The sequence below is a fragment of the Rhinoraja longicauda genome, chromosome 39, assembly GCF_053455715.1.
Source record: "Rhinoraja longicauda isolate Sanriku21f chromosome 39, sRhiLon1.1, whole genome shotgun sequence".
In the NCBI taxonomy this organism is placed as follows: Eukaryota; Metazoa; Chordata; class Chondrichthyes; order Rajiformes; family Arhynchobatidae; genus Rhinoraja; species Rhinoraja longicauda.
The window spans coordinates 2,908,621-2,928,053 of record NC_135991.1 but is presented as its reverse complement, the minus strand read 5'-3'; the positions used below and the strand labels follow the sequence as shown (position 1 = coordinate 2,928,053).

Below are 19,433 nucleotides of genomic sequence, written 5' to 3'. Positions count from 1 at the left end.
CTATCCATGTTCTCCAGAGATGCTACTTGGCCTGCTGAGTTACTCCAGCACTTTGTGTCCTTTTTGTGTATTAACAAGCATCTGCAGTTTGTTTTTACATTATCTTTGGTGTCTTGTACTTTATTTTCCTGAAGTCAACATTACTAAAGGAAATTATCAGGTAGCTATTTCGTTGAGAATAAATAATGAATTACTATAATATCTTAAATTATTTAGATGTCCATGAAGCATTTAGAGATGTTTAGTTTAGAGATAGTCATACGGCGTGGAAACAGGTCCTTCGGCCCAACTTGCCCACACCGACCAATATGGGCCTGCCTGCGTTTGGCCCATATGCCTGTGCTATCATGTACCTGTCTGAATGTTTCTTAAATGTTGCGATGCTACCATTGATACAGTATGGAAATAGGCCCTTAGGCCCATTGAGTCCATGACGACCTTCGATCACCCTATTTAGCCCAATGCCCTCCGAATTTAATGTGGAAAGGGCCAGGCATGCACAAAAACAAATGGATTCCCAACAAAGCACAAAATACTGGAAGAACTTAATGGGTCAGCTAGCATCTGGTGGAGGGAATGGACAGTCGTTTTGGTTCGGTACTCTTCAGACTGAAACGTCGACTGTTCATTCCCTCTACAGATGCTGCCTGACCCATTGAGCACATTGTTATTTTGTTCTGGATTTCAACATCGGCAGTTCCTTGCATCTCCAAATAGATTTCCAATAAGCTTCTCGAGGTGCAAATTATAAAAGGACCATTCGGGCCATGAGCTGTTTCACTGGTTTGATTAGTACGGGTGCTGGGGGCTATGGGGAAAAGGCAGGAGAGTGGGGTTGAGAGGAAAAGATAGATCAGCCATGATTGAATGGGGGAGGAGACTTGAGGGGCTGAATGGCCTAATTCTGCTCCTATCACTTGTGCACATGTTTTTTTAATTCTGTTGATTATATTTATGGAAAGGTTTGAAACAATTACCTGAGATTTTGTTTTTGTAAGTGGATACCCAGCGTTTAATTCAATGTTTATCTGTGCCTGATGCCAATGTCATTTTGCCTTTGACATTGATGTAAATAGTTGTTGATGCAAACTAAAAGAACAAACATTTCTTTCAGTGGGCAGCTGAAACAGAATATGCCATTATTGAGCTGAACATTGGCTGAAGGTCGTGTGCTCCAGCTTCAACCATTCTTTATTGGAGACTTCAAATTTCCCTTCACATTTTGGAAGGTGTCACTGATTCACTTTTCCCTTTGTGCGCCAGGGTTTCTTAGCTTTCTGGTCGAGAAGATGCAAATAAAGGAAATCCTGAGGAGTCTATGGCTGTTGGAATTGGATGAATTTGGACATTTCTTTCACACTCTCCCTCCTCCGACGCTGGTAGGAATTGCTTCAGTCGTGGCTATCACAGCGTATTGGCTGGCTACCAGACCCAAAACACTTAAACCTCCCTGCGATCTTTCACAACAGTCTGTGGAAATTGAGGTAAGTCCAGGCTTTCTTAAATTTAATTTATTATTATCACGTGCACCGAGGTACAGCAGTGTTGCAGTGCTATTTTTTTAGGTGCCGGAGCTGTCACTGGTGCCGGGGCGACCCCTGTTAAATTCCCCGCTAGTTAGAATTTCCCGGTTTATTTTGGTGTTTTTTTTACAGAGGTGCCGGAGCGGCGCTCCAGTGAGCTCCGCCAGCACTGCACCCCGGAGGTTCAGTGGAAAGCTTTTTGTGTGGCTTCCGGTCAAAGACTGTACATGAATACAATCACGCTTTCCATAGTGCACAGATAAAAGATACAACATTTAGTGTAAGAATATAATAACTGAAGCCTGATAAAGTCAGACTTGCACTCTGCTCTCAGGACCTGTGAGACAGAAGCTCAACTAACAGTCAGATAAATAATTCTGCCTTTTTTTATTACTTCAACCAGAGGAAGCCTTTAGATTTTGTTGCACAAAAAGAGAATCTAAGGTCAGAATGTCAATATACTAGCAAACTAGTCAATGGTACAATGCATTTATAATGCAATTGATGTTCTACATAACATTATTTTAACTAAATAACTTTGATTTCAAAGTACAAAATAAATCAATTAACCATTTGTATTTTAACTTGACAATCGGCAAGAAATTGTGATTCATTTCCAAGGCAGGAAGATTAGCTAGGAAGAAACCTGCAACCCTTTAGGGCTTCACGGTGGTGCAGTGGCAGAGTTGCCAGAGACCTGGGTTTGTGATTGCGTGGGTTTTGTCCGGGTGCTCCGGTTTCCTCCCACATTCCAAAGACTTGCAGGTTAATTGGCTTCTGTAAATTGTCACTAGTGTGTAGGATAGAACTAGCTTAGCTTAGAGATACAGCGCGGAAACAAGCCCTTCGGCCCAAGAATCCGCACCGACCAGCGACCCCCGTATGTTAACACTTTCCTACGTGCACTAGGGACAATTTACATTTATACCAAGCCAATTAAACTATAAACCTGTACGTCTTTGGAGTGTGGGAGGAAACCAAAGATCTCAGAGAAAACCCACACTGGTCATGGGGAGAAGGTACAAAATCCATACAGACTGCACCCAAGTCAGGATTGAATCCGGGTCTCTGACACTAAGGCAGCAACGCTACTGCTGCACCACTGTGCTGCCCTAGTGTACGGGTGATCGCTGTTCAACAGGCCAAAAGCCCTGTTTTCATGCTTTATCTCTAAACTAAACTAAAGCAACTTTGACTTTAAAGAACAAAATAAATCAATGATCCGTGTAAAATATTGTTTTAAAATGAATCAGATATATGATATTTCATGTAAAATTCAATATTTGACAAATCCTATCACAAATACTATAGACTGTAAAGAAAAGAGAAAGTTTTACGGTAATATGTACAAAATTTAGCTTTCTACATTCAAAATAAATGTAGAAGGGAGAGAAAAATAAATATCACCTGATATTAAGGGGAAAATTTGTTTAATTGCTGAAAAAAAAGGAATGTGTTTTCCAAGAAAGGAAGGCTTTCTGTTGTTTGTAGAAACCAAGAACTACAGCTGCTGGTCTATACCAGTCTGAAGAAGGATCCCAACCTGAAATGTCACGATGTTTTTTCTCCAGAGATGTTGCCTGACCCGCTGAGTTACTCCAACACTTTGTGTCTAGTTTTCAGCTGCATTCTCATTTCAACTTGGCAGAAACTTGTCTTCCATCTTAGTAGGCTTATCCAAATTGCTGATTCATAATGCTTAGGCAGCATTTTAAGCTGATTCTAAGAAATGCATATTGCAAAAAATCCATTCCTGTTAAATCAATGAAGAATAAGCAATTTACTTAAGTAGGAAGTATTTGCCAACTGATAAGTAGCCATGACTGGAGGGCAGCCGATGAGAGGTTGGGCAGGCTAGGACTTTATTCCTTGGAATGCAGGAGGATGAGGGGTGATCTTATAGAGGTGTACAAAAAATCATGATGGGAATAGATGGGGTAAATGCACAGTCTTTTACCCAGAGTTAGGAAATCCTGAGCCAGAGAACACTGGTTTAAGGTGAGAGGGGGACCGATTTGATTGGAACCAGTGGGACAACATTTTGATTGAGGGTTGAGCGTATATGGAATCACCAGAGGTGATAGTTGAGGCACGTACTCTGACACCATTTAAAACATATTTGGACAAGTACATGGAGAGGATATGTTAAGAGGGCTATGGGCCAAACACGCACAAGTGGGACTAGTGTAGATGGGACATGTTGGTCAGCATGGGCAAGTTGGGCCAAAGATCCTGTGGCCTTGCTGTATGACTCTGACTGGCTTGGATGGAACATCTTGGTCGGCATGGAATAGTTGGGCCGAAGGGGTTGTATGACTTTAAGAGCATAAAAATATATATTTTGGACCAGTGTGTGCACAATATCCAGTATATATATATTTTTTAATGTACACAGGTCGTCAGCTTATTTCACTCTCTAATTCAGTCAAATGTCCGTCCTTGTCCTTCAACCCGCTCTGAAAACCTATTGCCATGGTACAATAAGTAGTATGTCAGTGTCTGTAGAGTTTATTGAAATACTGATTGAAATATCACCTAATTCAAGATGGCCAGAGCAGTGAAAATGCCAGAGATGCTGCCTGACCCGCTGAGCTACTCCAGCACTTTGTCTTCTCAAGATGGCGAGAAACTGACAAATGAGGTGTTCCTTATAATGCAATCTTGCATCAACTGCTTCTGCAGGTTTGTAACACAGCGTATCGCTTTGCTCCTTAGGGTTCTGAGCAAGCTCGCCGGTCTGTATTGGGCGACAGCCCCAAGCTAATGACCCACTATCATGATGATGCAAGGACCATGTATGAAGTGTACTAGCGAGGATTACACAGTTCAGGCAAGTTTCAACTTTCCAAATTAATTTCATGAAGAATTAGTTATGGACATTAATAGACTAATATTGCATCTATATACTAAAACTCTCGTTTGTTATCTTGTTTGTGACTGAACTTCAGCCAAAACGGTACACGATAGCGCGAACATTTTAGGCCCACCTTACTCACCATTGTCACTTTACTGATAATGAGTGTAGTTTTATTGATATTGATCTTATATTTTTAAAGTTATTCACATTTTAAAGTTTAAAAGGAAGGGAAGGGGAAGAGGGAAGGAAGGGGGAGAGGAGGGGGGGGGTCAGGAGAGAGGGGAGGGGGTGAGGACAGGGTCCTGCACCAATGCAGGAGAGGTTTGGGCCCAACGGGTCCACTTGGTCTTTCTTAATAATAATTGTGCATCGAATGAAACCCTCTAAAATGTTCAATACTTCAGAGCAATGATGGGATTCGGTAATTGCATTTTAAATTCTGCATATCTGTAATTACACATCTCTGATCCACTCACTGGATTAAATGGTTCACATTGTGGCCAGTTTCTTCTGTCTGAATTCCTATTTGCCTCGTCATCTTTCTTTCCTTAATGAAGCCAAACTGCAGATGCTGGTATCTTGACCAAAAGATGAAGTGCTGGAGGAACTCGACGTGTTGGGCAGCATCTGTGGAAGGAATGGACTGACAATATTTCAGGTGGAGACCTTTCTTCAGAGTGGTCAGACCCACCACAGATGCAACCTGACCCACTGAGTTTATCCAACACTTTCTTTTTGTCTCTGTCATTAAGTTCTTAATGTTCTTAAGAGCTTCATGTGGGCTTTTCCTTTCCCCACCCAACACTCCTCTTTACTAGACCTGGCGTGTAATCATTTGGCTGCCCTCTGAAACTTGTCTCCATTCTACAACTACAGTGAGATGACATGAAAGCCAGGATAGAGTGGATGTGGAGAGGATGTTTCCAGTACTTTGAGAGTCTAGGACTAGAGGGCTCAGCCTCGCAATAAAAGGACGCACCTTTAGAATGGAGATAAGGAGACATTTCTTTAGCCAGAGGTGCATCTGTGGAAATCATTGCCACAGATGACTGTGGTGGCCAAGTCATTGGGTATTTTTATAGCGGAGATTGATAGATTCTTGATTACTAAGAGTGTCCAAGGTTATGGGGATAAGCCTGGAGAAAATAGATTAGTCATGATTGAATGGTTGAGCAGATTCGAAAGGTTGATTAGCCTCATTCTGCTCCTGGTCTTTTGATCTTGGCCAAAGGGTCTACAATGTATCCCAGTGCAGAGTGGGGTCAGGCAAGGTCGTGTCATTGCTCCAATCCTCCTTTCAATCTTGCTCACCAGAATATTGCAACTCTCATCAGACTCCCCACAGACTCTCCACTCATTTCCAAAATGAATGGGGTATTGATCAGGAGTGGTGGTAGCAAGGGTCACTCTACCCAGGTCATGGAGCAATACTTGCACATGTGCACACCAGACTCTGTTGATCTGTTCTACAAAGATGTGAAAGAATAAGACTTGCACCAAGCATCCATAAGGAGAAATTAAACCTGAAAATACTGGAAAAACTCAGTAGGTTAGACAGCATCTGTGGGGGAAAAAAGCAGAGTTAACTTTTCATGTTGAAGACCCATTCTTTATTATTTTTATTTTAATCCATAATAGGGCTTTCCTGCCCCTTCCAAACAACACCTATCCTGACTATAAAGATTCCCACTTTCCATATAGGGTCCTAGAGTCATTCAGCATGGAAATGGGCTCTTTGGTCCAACTTATCCATGCTGACCAAGATGTCCCATCGACACTGGTCTCACCTACCTGTGTTTGGGCCATATCTATCTAAACCTTTCCCATCCATGTACTCGTCCAAATGTTGTTCTAGCTACTACGTCAGCTACCTCTGATGGCTCGTTCCGTATACCCACCACCTTTGGAAACCACCGCTCAGTGAAGACCAGTGTTGAGGGATGAAATTCACTATGTCCTCCCCCATGTCAGTACATCATTAGCCATCTGATGAGTCTAACACCATCAAAACATCAATCCTGGCCAATTACTCTTGGTCCACTGGACAGATGTGATCCACACATTACTGTATACGCCAGAGACATTGACTTCCGATGTGCAGTAAGCACCTCAAAGCACTGAAGAAGTATCTGCAAATCATCTGGATAAGCCAACCAATGTCATTGAACATGTTCCAGGCCAATATCCCCAGCATCAAAATTCTAGTTGCACTCTGCCAACTCTACCGAGTGAGGCAAATCAATTGTATAATTTGATACTGACCTTCCAACACTGACAGTGCTCTGAACTCTAATGTAGAAGAGATTTCCAGGTGGGCTAATTAAACACTTCAATCTGACCTCAAGCAATACCTCCATTTCTCTTTCCATGGACATTGCCTGACGACAGAACATTTTATTTGTTTTGTTTTTATTTCGGATTTCCAACATCTGTGGGTTTTATGTTTTCGCAATTCTTAATTTTGAAATTATTTTCACAATTTCATAATCTTCAAGATTCCATATCTGTTTACTGCAAGTAAGAATTTCATTGTTCCGTTTTGGTACATATGACAATAAAACGCTCTTGACTCTCTCTTGACACTTGGTTCTCAAAGCCTGCTTGAAAATCCATGACCTCCTCACCAATTCCTGGGAATCTCTGGCCAACGGCTGCATAAAACATGGTAGGGGCAGTCGGAATGCCAGTGAACACCTCCAATCTCTTCAACAGTAATGTGTGGAGCACAAGTTAGAATGGTGGAAGAGGCAAAGAGCTTCCAGTCTGCTAAGCAACTCCTGCTTTATTTGTGATGGAGTGTGCAGTCCCCACATTGACCTGATCACCCACCTTGATGCCGCAAAAGCTTTTTGCTGTACCTCTGTACACATGACAGACTTAACTGTAACTGTTGCAACCCCCAGAACTGGAGAGGAAGTGAGTCATCCTCACCCCCAATGGTTTGCCTTATAAGGGAAGTTTAACCTTCTTGTGAAGATCACACACTTCCCACAATACTTACATAGTCGGGCTTCATCAGTTCCTTTTCTCTTGAGTAGAATGGAAAATCATACCAGATAGACAGATCAAATCAAATGGGTCTCTGTGGTCTAACTAAACTAATTGGAGGGCACATGTGAACATTTAGTTTGCAGGAACATTTGTTTTACCCAGTGTAGGGGAATTAAGAACCAGAGGACATGGGTCTAAGGTGAGAGGGGAACGATTTTTAAGAACCTGACGGGCAATTTCTGAAGAAGTGTCTCGATCCGAAACATCACCTATTCCATTTCTTCACAGATGCTGTCTGACCTGAGTTACTCTAGCTTTTTGTATCTATCTTTGGGCATTTTTTTTTCGCACTGAGGGTGGTGAGTTTATGGAACAAGCTACCAGAGGAGGTGCGCGAGCCAGGTACTATCACAACATTTAAAGGATATTTGGACAGATACACAGAGGAAAAGTTTGGAGGGATATGGGTTACAAAACAGGCAGGTGGGACTAGTGTAGATGGGGTGTCTCAATCGGCATGGGCAAGTTGGGCCGAATTACCTGTTTCCGTGCTGTATGACTCTGATTCTACGAACATGGTGTAGATAAAACCAAGCGCATATTCATGTTTTGTGTCTCTAATTCTCCAGGCCCCTACGCCAATTACATCTGTTTCACTTTGAAACAAAATTGAAGTGTATCAATGCAGTCACCAAATTACACTGACAATGATCACGTAAATAGTGATAAGATGATGACTGGATTATTGGTATGGTTTATTCATTGATGTTATTTGAGGAATGAATATTTAAAAGGAAAAAATCCTGCTGCATTATGAAACATTTCTTGGTTTATACATGAGGTTTCTACAAATGCAAATGGAAGCTGGGGTGTTGTCCTCAAACAAGATCAATGGAACCTTCCGAGCAAAATTGTCGCATTGAAGATTTCAGTCCTGGTGAAATTTCTGGTTATTTAAGATTAAAGCTTGGGTTGTGCTATGAGAAAGCCAAAATGACATGCCAACTGTATGTGTAGTTGCTCCCATAATCGGTTAGAAACTCCCTTCCTGGAATCGCCAGCTTTTGGTTTCTTGGTCATTCTCGTAAACCACCTCCTGGACCGTTTCCAAGGCCGGCACATTCTTCCTCAGATACGTAGTCCAAAAGAATGGCCCTGAAGAAGAATCTAGCACCATCAAGACTTCATTCCTGGAAAATTACTCTTGGTCAACTGGGTAGATTTCAGTATGGTGACCAAAGTGCATGGTAGAAAAGATCACCTCATTTGGCGAGTGTTTTAGCAAATATCATGCTTCTTCCCACTGGAATAAGCAGATTATTTTCCAATTTTTCGAAATACTTCCAATTTTGCTTTGAGTTCCTTTATTTCCTGCTTGGTCCCCCGAGATGACTCAATGGCTCAACGTACAAGGCACAATGGATTGCTGCAGACAACAAACCTGACTCTTGCCAGATGCTCTTATTAGGCATTTATCACGCAGTATTAGTCCAGCACGAGCCAGACAATGCTGATATAAAATTCCCTCCATTTATGCTGCATCTCCATGTTAACCTGTGTCATCCCACAGTCGAGACAGCCAGTGACTCCCTGCACTTGTGGGCTCACTCACTTCAGCTGATAATGACCGATCTCTACTCTGCTTATTCCAGTGGGAAGAAGCACGATATTTACTAAAACACTCGCCCAATTTAGTTTAGTTTTGTGATGCAGGCCCTTTGACCCACCGAGTCCACACCAACCAGTGATCCCTGTACACCAACTCTATCACTAACACACGCACGCACGCACGCACACACACACACTATATATATATATATATTTATACCAAGCCAATTAACCTACAAGCCTGTGTGTCGTTGGAGTGTGGGAGGAAACCGAAGATCTTAGAAAAAACCCACATGGTCATGTACAAACTCCGTACAGACAGCACTTGTAGTCGGGATGGAACCCGGGTCTCTGGCGCTGTAAGGCAGCAACTCTCCTGCTGCGCCACCATGCTGCTCGTGAGATGACCACTTTGGTCACCATACTGGAATTTATCCAGTGAATGTAATGCCCAAACAAGCTCAAGTCAATGTTGATTTCTCTAATTTCAAGTACCCCCTGCTTTCCTCCTCCCCCCGCCCTAGTCATCCTACCAGTTCCACTGTTTGCATCCTTGTATCCCTTTGTTATCACCACTTTCCCAAACAGCTGTGGGGCCAATAGGGGCTCCACCCTTCGATGGTCATCTGTTGCCGTCCCTGATTTGTTCTGGAACCTCCAGTTCCCTCCCCTTTGCTTTCAGTCTGAAGAAGGGTTCCGACCCGAAACATCACCCTTTATCTCCTGACCCGCTGAATTGCTCCATCATTTTGTGTCTAACTTTGCATCCACTCAACTTGGTGTCATGGTTTATTTGTTTAAAAAGAACATTTTTATAATGTTTTTATACCTTCTGCTCCTTTGTGTGACATTTTATGATCGTATTTGCCATTAGGCTCATCACAGAAGCTCTGTTTGTATTTTGATGTATTAAATAATTACACTGCTCCTTCACTGTTTAGGTGATGGTCCTTGTTTAGGGTTTCGAAAACCTAAAAGCCCCTATCAATGGCTTTCCTATAATGAGGTGAGAAAATATTTGAAGGAGTCTTCTGAGAGATATTTTGTCATTTCACTCATTGGCAACGTACTAAATCTGATAATTTCTTGATTTTTTTTTTGAATAGTGCAATTCCTTGATTTACACCGTACATTTATATGGGGGCTTGGTGAGATTTCACCTCAAAAACAAGGGATATATCTGCCAAAGGATGCAGCAAAGATTCATCAGACTAGTTGCCTTGTAGTTTCCGACTCCCCTTCCCTGGAGCAAGGACTGTGGCTATTCGCCTTTCCCCCTCATGATTTTAGGTACACTTAAATTCACCCATTGACCTCCAATGCTCTGGGGGGAAAACAGACCCAGCCTCTCCTTATCTCCTCCAAACATCGACCTGACAACATCTCAAAACGTTTTGAACCTTTCCAGTTTATTAACATCCTCCCTACAATAGGATGACCAGAACTGTACCCAGTGCTCCAAATGTGGCTTTATCAACTTCTATACAGCTGTAACATGACATCCCAACTCTTGTACTCAATGCCCTGATCAATGAAATGCAACAAAGCCAAATGCCTTTTTCACCATTCTGACAAGGTGTTGCCACTTTCCTGGCTCTATGCACCTGATCCTCTTTGGTGTCTCTGTTCTACAACACCATCCCAGTGCCCTTACATTTATTGTGTAACCGCTAGATATTTTGTATATTCTGTACGTTGCCTTAAATTCTTGCTTTTGGGTGTTTATTGATATCAATCTATTTTTTTTCCCATTGATGTGGAACAGATTTGGGATGTTATTCTCTGGAATGTTGGAGGTTGTTGGGAAACCTGACAGAGTATATATAATTTATGAGATAGGGTAGACAGTCAGAATCTTTTACCCAGGGTGAAAATGTCAAGGACGAGAGGCATAACTTTAAAGTGAGAGGGACATAATTTCAATGAGATGTGTGGGGCAAGTTGTTTGTTTTTACATAGAAGATGGTGGGTGCCTGGAACACACTGCCAGGGGTGGTGGAGCCAGATGTAATAATGACACGTATGAAGCTGTTAGATAGACATGTGGATGTGCAGAGAATGGAGGGATATGGATTGCAAACAGGCAGAGGAGATTAATGTAACCTGGTATCATATTTGGCACAGACATTGTGGGCTGAAGGATGTGATAGCGTAAATGATGTTTTGAAGATTGTCATGAACTTATTGCTCTTGGATCTGTTTCCATGCTGTGTGACTGTAATAACAAGGAACTGCAAATGCTGCTTTATACCAAAGATAAACGCAAAATGCTGGAGTACCTCTGCATCTCTGGAGAAAATGGATGGGTAATGTCTCGGGTTGGGAAAACGTGTCTGAGGAAGTGGCAGGACCCGAAATGTCATCTGTCCATTTTCTCCAGAGATTCTGCCTGGCCCGCTGAGTTACTCCAGCACTTTGTGCCTATCTTCTGCATGACTATAACACTAAAACAAATGTACGTACGGAGATGACATCAATTATATTGGGAAATCTCATTAGATGAAAAATTGCCATTTGATAAAAAGGGCGGCACTGTTTCGTTGGGTTTCTTTGCTCTGTGTACGGTATGACGAAAGCAATACCATTTTCCTCCAGGTTTCCAACAGAGCCATGGATTTGGGATCGTGGCTGCTCCAGAAAAACTGCAGGCCATCACCTGACCAGTTCATAGGAGTCTTTGCACAAAACAGGCCTGAGGTGAGAGATAGCTGCAGCAAGTTTAAAAACAAAACTTATTTTGCTGTTTGTTTGTGTGCATGAGGTTTTGTTCCTTTTTAGTGTTTATTTTTTGTATTTTTGTAATTACAACTTCTCACCAGTGGATTATTACCGAGCAGGCATGTTATACCTACTCCATGGTGATAGTGCCACTTTATGTCACACTTGGAGCTGAAGCCATTCGCTACATTATTAACACAGGTAATAAGAACACACTTCTCAAAACTATACCTTGTTTACTGAACTTAAATGCCAAAAAAAGGTGAAATCAAAGGATCCTTGACTTCAAGGGTTAAAAATAATGATCTTCTAAGTTTCAAATTCCCTGCAAACTCTGCAGTAAACATTTCATAGAAAAACTAGTAGCTTTATATTGTAAAACCATACAATTGCAAAACAGTATTCTACTGATGCAATTAAAATAAATGCTCAATACTTACATTTATTACCTCGAACAGATTGCTTTGGAAAAACTGTTTTGCAAAATAAATTCACATATCTGTAATATTCCAATCCATTGTAAATCATGAAGAAACTATACATTGTTGCCTGTTTTACAGAAGGAATTACAGTATATAACAAGTCTGGAAGTGTGCATAGTCTTTCCCTAATTGGAACAAAAATGGCTTCATGGAAATATAAATTACTTGATATTTATTCATATCTTTTGAATTATCAAATGTCACAACAAGTGAATTATGTCATTTGTTGAAACTTGGGTTTTGGGACCAAACGATGTTGTCTCCCCCCAGTACAGGGGTATCCTCTTTAAGCAGTTAGTTGTCAAATATTTTGTATATTCCTCCCACTCATCCTGTTTTTTAAAATTAACTCTTTGGGTGTCTTTATATTGATATCATTTCATTCTTTGCATTGATCTGGGACAGGGATAGGATGTTATTCTCTGGAGCATTGGAGGTTGAAGGAAGATGACAGAAGGATATAAAGTCATGAGGGGTATAGATAGGGTAGACAGTCTATCCTTTTCCCAGGGTGTAAATCTCAAGCACTTAAGATGGGGTAAAGTTCAATGGAGCTGTGTGGGGCAAGTTGTTTTTACAAGGAGTGGTGGGTGCTTGGAATGCGCTGCCATGTTTGGTGGTGGAAGCAGGTATGATAATGACAATTAAGAGGCTTTTGGATATGCAGGGATATGGATCATGTACAGGCAGAGGAGATTACTTTAATTTGGCATCATCTTCGACATGGACATTGTGGACCGAAGGGCCAGTTCCTGTGCTATGTTCTGTTCATCACTTTAGTGTTGATCTGTGACATTCTGCTACTTGGAGCAAAAGCTAGTAGAAAAGAAAAAGAAACATTGAGATAATTGGAATAAATTTAAACACAAAACCAACACTCGAGGAGTACAATTAGGGCGGCACGGTGGCGCAGCGGTCGTGTTGCTGCCTTACAATGAATGCAGCGCCGGAGACCCAGGTGCTTCTGCATGGAGTTTGTACGTTCTCCCCGTGACCTGTGTGGGTTTTCTCCGAGATCTTCGGTTTCCTCCCACACTCCAAAGATATACAGGTTTGTTGGTTAATTGGCTTGGTAAATAAACAAATGTTCCTAGTGGGTGTAGGATAGTGTTACTATGCGGGGATCGCTGGTTGGCGTGGTCCCGGTGGGCTGAAGGGCCTGTTTCCACGCTGTATCTCTAAACTAAGCTAAATGAACTGCTGATCCTAATATTTTTCAATTGTGCCAAGGAACAATTTTATTTCAAAGTCCTCCATTTAAATGCAATTCTCCCAGAACAAATCTTCAAGATAATCATATTTATTCACACCTACAGGTCCACAAGACAGTTGGATTTTTAAAATGTATTGCTTGTCAGCAGAAAAAAAAATATTTTCAATTTCTTTTCTTGTATTTTTCTCCCGACTTCAGGAGATGAAGTCTACATGAAAATCATTTTATTTCACCATTTTAAAAGATGCATGAAAGCGTGTTTGGCATGAATTTTTCAATGACACTTACCCATGACACCGTGAAACACATTATAGCATTATGTCACTTGCAAGTGATATCATCAAGACAAAAACAATGCACGCCTATACTATCTACTGGGAAAAAGTGTCCCAAAAATATTTTCATTAAATTCTAAAGGCCATGGCCTCATTATTTGATGAAAATAATGCCTGGTTTAAATAGTGTATAAATAGCTAACAAAATGGCATTGTTGGCTGTATTTGAAATCTATGTTATCCCAGTTTTGCACCCTACACACACTAGGGGCAATTTACCAAGGTCAATCAACCCACAAACCTGCATGCCTTTGGAGTGTGGGAGGTAACCGGAGCACCCAGAGAAAACCCATGCGGTCACAAAGAGAATGAACAAATTCCGTACAGCCAGCAGCTGTAGTCAGGATCAAACCCGGGTCTCTGGCAATGTGAGGCAGCAACTCTACTGCTGGCTTTTGAGGGGCTTTTGGATAGACATATGGAGATGCAGGGAATGGAGGGATATGGATCATGTGCAGGCAGACAACATTAGTTTATCTTGGCATCATGTTCGGCACAGATGTTGTGGGCCGAAGGGGCTGTTCCTGTGCCGTACTGATCTATGTTCACATGAGCTATGTTGAAGTTTGTAAAGTCATATCTGCAGCCATTACCCTTGTACCTTGCTCCAGCAGTGGTTTTGCCATGTATACTGCATTAGGCAGAGCAACAAGGGATGACCAAAGGTAGAGTGAATATTCCGAGGGTGACAAAGGAGAAAGGGAAGAAAAATAACACCTCAAAGTCTAATCCTTGAATAAATGCAGGGAGCTGCACACTCTCATCGATTGCTCAGACAAACACCACCATGGTTTTCAAAGGTCATATTGTCAGGGTTGTGTAACTGGTCTGCTCTGCCAGTGAGTTGAAGGGCACGGTCACTCTGAATGTCTTAGCCTCGGCATCATCTCAGAGGCTAACGTAATCAAAGACCTTTCTCCTCCTTTTTCCCCACTCACCACCAGACTCTGGAATCGCTTCTTTTCCCCTGTTATCAGGCTTCTGAATGGTCTTAACATAAACCAGGGTACAGTCCAATTCTCCAACCTAACTCATTGCAGGCAGTGGTCTTTGTCTCTGGAACTGTTACGCTACAATGCTGAGAAATTGTATTCTGCACTCTGTATCTTTCTTTTCTCTCTACCTATTGTACTTGATTGTATTCATGTATAGTATTATCTGATTTGATAACACAAAACAAAGCATCTAGCTTTGTATACGTGACAATAATAAACCTAAACCATTTCAGATAGGAGCTCTAGAAGTTGCCCTGTCACAATTTATGGCTCACTATTGATTTTTTTAAATCGTGACAGTCCATATACAGCCAGTGATTTTTAAAAATTGTCCTGTAAATTGTTAGAAAGTGATATCTAGTGTGAACAACTTCACAAATGATTTGGGTTGATAGCTCAACACAAAACTGCACAAAGTTTTGTTATAATTCACATGAACATAGCCATTACAAGGTTGACAGGTGTGATTTCTTAACATTGAGGCAAGAATAGAGTTTGGGTTAGTCTGTTTTATTTTAAACCAGTGGGTACGTGATGTTAACACTGGATACAAAAGTTGATTTTTGTTTAAATCCAGTCAACAAAAGAATCTTAGCTTAAACTATTTTGAAACAGATTATGGAAATAGTACTGGACAAACTTTTGGTTTCTTCTGAAGAAGGATTCTGACTGGAAACATCACCTGTTCATTCCCTCCACAGCTGATCTGTTGAGTTCCTCCAGCTCAAAATTGTTTTGCCCAAAATTCCAGCATCTGTAGTTCCTTGCGTCTGCATGGTATTATTTCCATGGAGACACAAATCCTTTGCAAATCATTCTAATGCCCAACAAGTTTATACTCTGCAGTATTTTATCAATGAAAGGTCCCAGAATAAAATGACACTTTCTGCAGTTGCCCGAACTTGGAAGTTAATTACTGATTGGAGAGCGTTCCTTGTAAAACCACCCCATCATAAATTAGCAGTCATAATCCATGTCCATTTTTTTACTCTGATTTACTTTCTTCTCTTCTTGCTTTCAGAATCTTGGAAAAATTAACAGGCAATCTCCTGTGGTGAGTCAAGCAACAATCTCACTGTTTCTTTGGAACATTCCAAAAACATGTTGATAATTTCGGAAACAGCGACTTGAAATGATCGGCATTGATGCGCACAAAGTATTGTTTTGTGGTCTTCAGCACACATTGGTTTCCTCCATTACCTGCAGCTTCCCTGAGTTCCTTCATTGCTGTTTCTTTTCGCACCCAGCCTTCCCGACCTGAAGATCTATCGATTGTCTGTTTCACAAGTGGGACAACGGGTATGTACTGCTTAGAATTATCTGTTGATTTGAGCACTGTTGTGAACTTGGGACTTTTCTCCCAGCCTATGCACATCTCAGCAGGGAAGCTGATCAGTCTTTAGGCCTGACTTTAGAGAGACCGTGTGGGCGGCACGGTAGCGCAGCGGTAGAGTTGCTGCTTTACAGCGAATGCAGCGCCGTCGACTCAGGTTCGATCCTGACTACGGGTGCTGCACTGTAAGGAGTTTGTACGTTCTCCCCGTGACCTGCGTGGGTTTTCTCCGAGATCTTCGGTTTCCTCCCACACTCCAAAGACGTACAGGTATGTAGGTTAATTGGTAAATGTAAAAATTGTCCCTAGTGGGTGTAGGATAGTGTTAATGTACGGGGATCAAAGGGCGGCACGGACTTGGAGGGCCGAAAAGGCCTGTTTCCGGCTGTATATATATGATATGATATATGATATGAAACAGGCCATTCGGCTCACCAAGACCACGCCGACCAGCGATCACACTGTACACCTAGTCACTAGGAACAATTTACAATTTTTTTTTTCACAAGCCAATTAACTTACAGACCTGTGCTTCTTTGGAGCGTGGGAGGAAACCGGAGCACCTGGGGAAAAAACGCGCAGTCACAGGGAGAATGTACAATACATACACGTCCATACAGACAGCACCTGTTGTCAGGATTGAACCCGGGGTCTCTGGTACTCCCGAGTAAAGCAGCAATTCTGCACCACTGTGCCTCAGTTCCATAGCTGGAAACATATGTATGCATATGTCTATAGATACAGAGGAAAAATAACTTATAGTCTTTCTCAATCCCGCTACTTTTTGGAATGGTCCCTGCTCCAAATATGGTAGAGTAATGATTATGTTAGTGGGCTTGTAGCCAGAGGCTGGGATGATGAGTTCAAATCTACCACTTGAGCTGGGGAACTTAAATTCACGTAGAAACAAAGATCTGCAGATGCTGGTTCATACTCAAATGTACACCTTGCTGGAGTATGTTCAAGCAGCATCTCTGGAGAACATGGATAGATGTTTCTGGTTTAGGCTGTTCTTCAGACCTGTCTTTTATGTGAATTTGTGTTCATGATAATTAATAATATCTAACTAATGAACTGATATTGGTGATGGTAACCATGAAACTACTGATTTGTTAATAACAACCCATTTGATTTGGTAATGTCCTTCCCTCGGGGAAAGGCAAGCTGAAACCTTACCCTTGCAGACTTGTATAGTGTGCCAGTCCCACAAATATGTTTGAATCTTATTGCTTCCTCAGAGCCAGGAGTTATGGTTGGGTGATCAATATTGGCATGCCTGAAGAAATTTTTTTTAAAAGCAATGCTCAATTTATGTACTTAGCAGATACCCACAAAAACAGTAACAAGATTAAATGGCTAGGCAAAGTTTTCATTACAACTTTACATCATTGTCGGTGGTCATTTGGTGCATGAAAACATCAGGCCTCGACATCAATTTTCCTCTTTCACTTTATTTTTCACTTTATTTTAGTTGCTTTCTATTTTGAGAATTATGATTGGTTTGACGATATATGTTTCTTTTCAGGAAATCCTAAAGGTGCCAAACTCACACATGGGAATGTGGTGGCTGATTTTTCAGGGTTTTTGAAAGTTACAGAGGTGAATATAGAAACTAAAATCTCTTTGGCCGCAAGTAAAATAACCATTTGGAGCTTGTCATAAAGAAAGCACTATTTTCAGTCCTCATTACTCTTGTATAATTAACATTGTGCAAAAATATGTAGACCATGTTAATTTGCGAAATATTGGGATGAATTTGTAAAACAGATTAAATGTTAGTTATTAAATGGAAATTTAAACAAGTTCAGCCATGGTATTACCACACTTTTAAAACTTCATTGGATATCACTGATAGACACAAAATGCTGGAGCAACTCAGCGGGACAGGCAGCATCCCTGAAGAGAAGGAATAGGCGACGCCTCGGGTCAAGACCCTTCCTCAGACCCTTCACCGATATTGATTTGAACTTGACACAAAGTGCTAGAATAACTTGACGGATCAGGCAGCATGTCTGGAGAGCATGGATAGGTGACGTTTTAGGTCGGGACTCTTCTTCATTGAGAAATTCATTGAATTTGACCTTGCTTCCATTCTGTCTTGTGAACATATGGAATCTGTGTTCTTAAATTGAAGGGACTGATGATGTGGTTGGGCAAAGATAGACACAAAGTGCTGGAGTAACTCAGTAGGTCAGGCAGCATCACTGGAGAAAAGGGATGGGTGACGTTTCTGGTCAGGATCTTTCCTCAGATATTCCTCCTTCTGGCAATTGTTAGTTATTTCCTGTTACGCCAATTGTTATCTGCTGCTTAATCAGTGTGAGATATAATCAATTATTCTTGGAAGCAATTAATAGGAGAACAGAAAACTGCCAATTAGGTGAATAAGACTGTGAACCACAGGATAAATATAGGAATTCGACATCAGTGCAAAGTAAAAAGAACAATGAACAACAGCAGATGTTTTAATGAAAAGAGCTATGGAATGGTATAGACTTGCACACACTGAGTTCCAAATTATCCATATTAAATAGCACATTTATGGGACTAAAAGGATTGAGTGTTAAGGGACTTCACAGCCACAAGTAATGGCTGCTTTAAGTATGGAGAATCTCGATCTCCAGTTAGTGATACAGATTAAATGTAGATGTAGCCCCTCACACCCTAAGCATCATAACTAATGCTCCTAATATAAGCAATCAGACACACTGAACTTGCATTCAGCAGCAGAAACGATTCACAACAGATGCAGATTAAAGGGATTATACTTATCTTCATAAATCCTAGAAAGTAGCAGGGTGTGTGGGCAGGGCATGTACAACAGGGCAGGTACTCCATTCAGTAAATGGTTTTTAAAAAACCTTTGCCTATGAATCTGAGTCCAGTTGTATGTTTTCACACACATTGTTTGAACAGGGGCTGCAACCTTCTGACACTTGTTGCAGTCCAAGAATCTTATATAGGAAATGAGCATTCCCCATGTTGAGAAAGGGAGAATTGTAACATAAAACTGTGGTGTTTAATGGTGGATTAGATTGTTTGATCTTCCTGTTCAATATTGAAGAACTGAAATTTGACCATTTTATGTAATATCTGATGGTAACTTTTGTGTCATTATACTTGAGATATTTGTCTTTCCAGTTATACTCTGCTGCCATATTAAATCAACATTCAAAATCAACATTCAATAGTTTAAAAAAATCTAAAGCAAAAACTCAGTTCTTTAGTACAGTCTAGTCACTGGCTATACATTGCAACATAGTTGAGCCGGCATTGCCTATCCTTCAATTTGCTACAGCAAATGAAATGAGATGGAAAAATAACCCAGAGGTCCAGGGCAATGCAGGAAAAACGTTTTTCCATATATATTTGGAAACA

At 41.2% G+C, this 19,433-nt stretch overlaps 1 pseudogene; it reads left to right on the top strand.

Annotated features, from left to right (window-relative positions):
- Window positions 1-1,289: 1,289 nt before the first annotated feature.
- Window positions 1,290-19,433, top strand: part of LOC144611097 (long-chain-fatty-acid--CoA ligase 6-like) — a 34,124-nt pseudogene continuing 15,980 nt past the window's right edge.